Here is a 7,776-nt window from a genome sequence, read left to right on the forward strand (position 1 = left end):
TAACTCTTCAGTATCACAGAAGGTGTAGCTCCTATATGTTCGTTTCCAACAGCCCCTTTGATTCTCTGGGCAATGCCCTGACCCAGAGCTTGCACTCCTTCCGTGGTCACATCCTCTGACTCTCTGACTGGTCTGTGAGGCCTGCGTGACAGAGCATCAGTGTCTGTTTCCTGACCCAGGTCAGTAATTCAGGCTGAACTGAAACCTGGACAGGGCCGCTACCATCAGTGCCCAGTTGCATCCAGCAAGGTTGAGGTCAACAAGTATGTTAAAAGGTTGTCATCCATCGTCACGAAAGAGGCTCCATACAGATAATCCTTCAATTTGTCCACTACAGCCCACTTCAGTTTCAGCTTGTGCACAGTATTATCCTTTTCGGACTGGGTCATGCTTCGACTCCACCTTCCTGCTCTCAGTACAAGACTCCCCCAGTCCCTTTTGGCTAGCACCTCCTTGAAGTTCGTAGAGTTCGTAGAGCTTGGCTGGGTCTGCATTGACCAGTACTGGAGCTTCCCTGAGGCTTCTCTTGAGGCGTTGAAAAGCTTCCTCACAGTGGGGAGTTTACTGCTCTAATTTACTCCCTCAGCCTCCAGGCCCCTTGTCTCACCTAGCACCTCCTTGAAGTTCGTAGAGTTCGTAGAGCTTGGCTGGGTCTGCATTGACCAGTACTGGAGCTTCCCTGAGGCTTCTCTTGAGGCTTTGAAAAGCTTCCTCACAGTGGGGAGTCTACTGCTCTTGAATTTACTCCCTCAGCCTCCAGGCCCCTTGTCTCGCCTGACAGCTTGTGGCCTTTGTCCTTCATCTCAGTCTGGACTAACTTGTTTTGAAAGCCGGTCATTCTTTGCGGAATTCACCACAAACTTCTGGCAAGAGTAGCAGAATCTGAGGAAAGACCACAGCTCTGTCACAGTCCTCGGCCAGGACCAAGTGGTGACTGCCTTTAGTTTCTTCAGGGTCCATGGCAATGCCCTTTGTGGACACAACATGCCCCAAGTAGGTTACTGAGGTTTGGTAGAACTGGCACTTTTCTAATGACAACTTCAGCCCCTCTTCATGAAGACTTTCTTAAACCTTGCCTCACTCTCTTCTAGGGTCCTTCCAAAGACAATAATGTCATCCAAATACACCAGGACCTCAATCAACCTCATGTAACGCTCCATCAGCCGCTGTTACATGGCCAGAGCTCCCGATAATACCTGAGGCACAATCATGTTGACCTCATAGAACCCCTGTGGGCAACTAAATGTTGTCTTCTCCCTATCATTGGGGTGAATAGGGATCTGGTAGTGTCCACTCTAGGTATCTTCAGTACAAGGGGTGTTGTATTGGTCAGGGATGGTCCTTCTATTCAGGGTGTGGTAGTCAATGTACATTTGAAGTGTCTCATTCTTCTTCCTTACCACCATGATAGTTGAGGCATAAGAGCATGGAATAATTGTTTGGCCTGCTGCTGTGAGTGCTTTGCCCCTTGGGAGGGAACCTAAAAATAATAAGAAGAAACTGTAAAGCACTTGCCTCACCACACCAAGTTGTCAGATTAATAATCTGTATGTGATAACGATATATCTGTGAGACTTTAAGTGGACCGTTCTGTGCTATGTAATCCATAGTTACTACTTTTGGGGGGTCCTGTCCCATCATGATATCCACTGTAAATAGACTTTGTCTGCACATGTACCACATGTCACAATATTGTATCATCACTAGTCACTACATATATTATATTAATTATTGTTTTTAATATTTACTATTGACTTATCGATTTATTTATTAAGTTAATTGCTTTCATCATTGGTTTAGCAGTCACACATTCACAGGATTCGTTTATTTATTTAACTATGGATTACATAGCAAAGAACAGTCCACATAAAGTCCCACAGATATATAGTTATCACATACAGATTATTAATCTGACAACTAGGTGTGGTGAGGCATAGTCTGCACATGTACCACGTCACAATATTGTATCATCACTAGTCACTATATATTATATTAATTATTGTTTTTAATATTTACTATTGCCCTATCCATTTATTTATTAATTTAATTATATTCATCATTGGTTTAGCAGTCACACATTCACAGGATTATTTTATTTATTTAACTATGGATTACAATAGCACAGAATGGTCCACTTAAAGTCATCTGTCCAAACACAGATATAGAGTTATCATATACAGATTAATTAATCTGACAACTAGGTGTGGTGAGGCAAACGCTGTACAGTTTCTTATTATTATAAGAGCTTCTGGACTCCTGGATGAGTCACAACTTTTTTAGCTCAGCCAGCTACTCCCTAAAGGTCTTCCAGGTCACTGAGTGGAACCCGCTGGGCTCTTTCTCTGAATGGTCTGTCCTCCTGTAACCAAATCTGGTGCTGAGCACTCTTGCTGCAGCCCATCTCAAAGTAATTCCTGGAAAACATCTTCTCCTACCTAGACAGCTTCTCTTGCACTCTTCCTTGCCACGCAGAAGGTAACAAACATCCCAAAGGAAGAGAGGAACTCTTTTCTCAGTTTTCTGTTATCCTCTTCCTTGGCCATCTCCGCTGGGGTCACCAGGGTAGCTAAACTCAGTCGTCCAATCAACATGCAAGCCCCTAGTATGACCAGGTGGTCCATGACATTTCGAAGACTAACAGGCACCTTTCCCTCCGTTCTGGGACCAGGCTTTGGTGGGTATTACTTCCGGGACTACCCTCACCCCTGCTTCACTCGGTTGTGTGTCTGTCTCTAAAATGACAAAGGGCTTTGGTTGATCCCAAGATCCCAGCTTGACAGTAGCCTTAACACAAACTATCTCGGCCTGGTTGCAACGCGTTCCCCTTGGCTCCTAGCTTCCATAGTCTCCCTACACTCTCCATAGGGGCACTCTGTTCCTAAACTGCTTGCTTAAAAGCTTGTTGTAGCTGGGGGTGTATTCTTCTAAGCCCAGAATCTTCCTCCCATGCCAACAGAATCAATAGCCTCCTCACCAAGTCAGTGATTGTACCGATGAGCATAGAAATTTGTTCAGCTCCCAGGGGTCGAGGGCACACCACAGCCAATGTGTCAAACATCTCTGTCTTCTTGGCCAAAAGTGATCTTGATCTGGATGTAGCCATCATATGGGAATTTCTCAGCCCCAATTCCCCAGATCTCCAACTCTTCCAGCTTGCATAGGGGGATATGCTTTGGTATTTATCGTATAAATTCCGATACAGTAATGTCACTTGAACTTCGGTGTCCAGTAATGCTTTGGTATAGACACCCTCCACTTGCACTGATACAATGGGGGAAGGGCCTATAAATCTTAGGCCTTTCTGGTAGGTTGACATTTTTTGGTAAGAGAAGGAGTGCGCTAGCTTCCCTCCTTCCCTTATTAACCGCTGAGAAGACCTGACAGTAGCCTTGGGAGGTGGGGGAGCATTGCCTCTCTGTGCCTGTTTTCCCAATATAGATGGCTTGCTGCCTATCTCAGGCGGGGGGGGGGTAGCTACATGCCCCAAGGCCCTCTTCAGGTGCCTTGATCTGGTCCTCCAATCCTTTCTACTTTCGGAGCTCTTGACTTAGTGAGGGAGCCAGCTGGGAACCTCCGACAGAGGCTCATTGAAGTTTCCTGCCTTCTGAGCGAGAAAGAGTTTCTGTAAGGCATTCAGCACTTCAGTCATAAGATCTGGCTCAACCCTCTTCTGAGGGCACTGGGCTTTCAAATGTCCCGGTTCTTCATAGTGAAAGAACCTTCTTGGATCAGGTTTCACCACTTGCCTGGAACCTTCTTGGATCAGGTTTCACCACTTGCCTGTAAGCTTGAACTTCCATTGTTCATAGCAAGGTCTGTTGCATCTTATCCTGAGCATTAACTACTTTGGGTGAGTAACTCAACTGGGGCAGTCTCACTGACAGACTTGACAATGGGAGAGCTAAAGTATTCCTCTGTCTCCACATCGCTATCCTCTCCCCGAATACTCTTCTTGACCTGAGTCATCTGTGTAGACACCTTTTTGGCTTTGGGGTTAGATCTCGGCAGTTCCTTAGATCCCTGATTCTTTTCATCTAGCAAAGCCTCCTCTTCTCTCACTAGCTCAGAGTAAGTAGGGCCACTATTGGTGATTGGGCCTAGCACACCACGGAATTCATTCTAGGCAGACTTTGTCGGCATCACGGGGGTCTGATGCAGGATCCGATCTACTCGGCAACGTAATCAGATTCTCTCACCCCTACACTGATAGGAGTGTTTGAACGTCAGGTCTGGAAGCTTCTCCATTCTGCCATACACAGCACACACGGCTTTAATGTACACTATTGCTACACAGTCTGGTTTTCCCCTTCACAGAATTTAGATTATGTCTACTGCTGGGCTTCTAAGACTTTCACCTCTGTCTTTTCACCACCTCCTGAGCATTCCACTCTTCCACAGCTTGTATGGTCTGATCCATCTAGTTTTCAAACTCTTCCTCTCCTGTAGGGGTTGGAATCCGCCCTGAGAAGAACTGAAACTTACGGTAACCCTGATGGACTGAAGCTGTACTATTTTTCACCAAGCTTTCTAACAAATTACTCATGTTGGTGTAGAAGGAGGCAGGAGGCAAGTTAGCTGTAGGTACCTCAGCTTCCTCTGATACTGGGCTGATCGATCCAAACTGCAAGCAATCTTCTTCCAGATCCCTTTCCAGTAATAACAGTATCACTTGAGCTTCTAGCCCTTCCACCAAACACACATCATCTTTCTGGAAACAGATATAGCCACTCTCCATTCTAACAGGACACAAGTGCAAACTAGGCTGAACTCGGTTCACATATCAACAAGATGGGCTCCTTGTTCGGGCACTACCTTCCTTACCAGCTGCAGCACTTCCTTCTCAGTCCACTCCACTCCAAGTATTTCTATTACTGTACACAACTCCAGCCTATTGCCTTGCTCTTGACCGCAAGCGTCTGCTGCAATGGAGTCCATCCTATTTTTCAGCTCCTGGCTCATTACACAGCTTGCTAGGGTGTCAGAAACCATGAATCAGACTGAGACAGAAATACAATTAAATCACACTTGTTTAATAATAATAAAAAAAGGTGAACAGAGTAAACATAATCAAAACATAGCCAGAGTTCAGGAACCGGAACGGATAGTCAGACAAGCCAAAACGTCAGGGAGCCAGAAGGAATGTCAGCCAAGCAAGTCTTTAACTGGAACACAGGAGAGTGTCTCTAGAGATGTGACCAAGGTGAAGGCAGAGATCATCTGGACTGGACGGCTTAAGTAGGCAGGACCGACGAGCAGGATCATCAACAGGTGAGTCACTGTAGAGAGATAGGAGCTGGCAATTGGCTGACAGCTGAGTGGCCAGCTCAGAGAAGGAAGGGCTGGGCCCAGCCCTGACATAGGGTAATTCATGAGGGATATCCAGGACGAGCCCCCAAATGTAGTGCTGCCACCCTTTGTGAGGGCCACTAGGCGATGACTGACCCCAAAGATTGCCCTAGCCCTGCAAGCCTCCCGACACCTCTGACACCCTGAGTTCGGACCTGTTTCAAAGATAGCACTGCTATAACAGACACCAAACTGTGATACAGTAACCAAGTGTACTTACTATAAAGTTCTTTAAGTATATGGAACAGTAATAGCTTAAGCAGGTATTATTCTCAGTATTAAATTAGTACCGTTAACACAGAACTGCAAAGAACATAAATGACAAGTTCATCAAAGTGATTAGACAACCTGAGAGTGAGGCTATGACCACAGGTGTGAAAGGAGGTAGAATGACCTTTGATATCAGACTTCAACCCCTGGCACCACAGGCCCAAAAACACAGATAACACTAGAACTTTTTGGAAGAGTTCTCCCTTAGATGGGTTTAAATATTGTGCACTAAGTCCTTTAAGTGGGAGGGGGGTGAAGGTGTCCTTGAGGTGTAGACGTTCTGTATCTTCAGCTAGCTTAATCATGGCCCAGAAAGAGATTCAAAGTGTTTCCTTGTTAGAACCATGGTGTAAAGCAAATGGAGTACAGGTGTATGCATGCAGTGTCTCTAGGGTAAACAGAGTGTGGGCTTCCACCTGCTCACCAATCCAAACAATACCAGGCTCACAGGAATAAGAAGAGACTGATCCTGGAGCAGGCTCCTGTAGAATCTGTACCCAGATGAATGCTCCCAGTTGCACGCCTTGCTGCTCTTTCATCTGTACTGAGGTTGATGAAGGTGACCCCCAACTGTCACCGGACCAGCAGGAAGCTGACATGAATGAATGCATCCCTCACACACACATGCCAGATGCTCTCCCTGCTGCCTAGGCTGCAACAGCAACTCATGCTCCTCTCCAGGCATTCTGTTCTCTCCCTCCAGCTGGCTGGAATTTGTAATCTATAACAGTCTGACTTTGGTGAAAACTTGGCTCTTTAGACTACATGTCCCAAGATCCTTTGCTCCTCTCTTAGCTCTCACTTTGCATTCAGGATGTGGCAAGGCAGAGTTCAAGCTGAGCACAAGAGGGAACAGCCATGCTGTGGCAGGTGCTACAGAGTGTACTCTGATAACACAGACAATTTAGCCAGCTCCAGGCTATACCTCGGTACAGGTTCATAAGAGGCGTAACTAGAACCTTCAGGGCCCCGGTGCAGGAAACCATGCATGCCTGACCCACTGGTCTCAGGGCTCTTTCCATTGATCCCCTAGCTTAAACCTAACCCACACCCCACCAAACCCTAACCCTAGCCAAAACCTAAACCTAGCCAAACCCTAACCCTTGCCTAAACCTAGCTTAAACCTAACCCTATCCCTAGCTTAACCCTAGCTTAACCCTAACCCCTGCCTAACCTAATCCTAACCCCTGCCAAACCCTAACTTTAGCCAAACCCTAACTAATCATAATCACCGCCAAACCCTAACCCTAGCCTAATCCTAACCACTGCCAAACCCTAACCCCCACCAAACAACTCTAAAAACCATACCTTAACCCTAACCTAACTCCTGCCTAACCCTTGCCTAATCCTAACTCCCTCCAGACCCTAACCCTAGCTTAACCCTAAACCCTAGCTTAACCCTAACCACCACCAAACTCTATCTTAACCCTAAACCCCTGCCTAACCCCCACCAAACTCTAACCTTAGCCAGACCCAAACCCCCACCAAAACAGCCTAAACCTAACCCCCACCTAACCCTAGCTTAACCCTAACCCCCACCAATCCCTAACCCTAGCCTAATCCTAACACCCACCTAACCCTAGCTCTAGCTTAATGGTAACCTCCACCAAACCCTAACCCTAGCCTAACCCTAGACAAACCCTAACCCCTGCCAAACCTAATCTAATCCAAATCCCTGCCAAACCCTAACCCTAGCCTATCCTTAATCCTCACCAAATCTTAACCTTAACCAAACTCTAACCCTAGCCAAATGCTTAATCTAGCCAAACCCTTATCCCCACCAAACCCTAACCCTAGCTCTAGCTTAATCCTAACCCTAGCCTAATCCTAACCACACCAAACCCTAACCCTAGCTTAACCCTAACCCTAGCTTATTCCTAACACTAGCTTAACTTTAACCCCTGCCAAACCCTAACCCTAGACTAGCCCTTGCCTAACCCTAGCTTAACCCTAGCCTAATCCAAACCATCACCAACCCCTAGCCCTAGCTGAACCATAACCCCTGCCACACCCTAACCCTAGCCAAACAGTAACCTTAGCCAAATCCTAGCCAAACCCTATTTCAAGCCTAACTCTAACCCCCGCCAAACTCTAACCCTATCCAAACCCTAACCCCCACTTAACCCTAGCCTAATCCTAACCCTAGCCTAACCCTTATTG

Source organism: Aquarana catesbeiana, linkage group LG04, assembly GCF_042186555.1.
Source record: "Aquarana catesbeiana isolate 2022-GZ linkage group LG04, ASM4218655v1, whole genome shotgun sequence".
Classification (NCBI taxonomy): domain Eukaryota; kingdom Metazoa; phylum Chordata; class Amphibia; order Anura; family Ranidae; genus Aquarana; species Aquarana catesbeiana.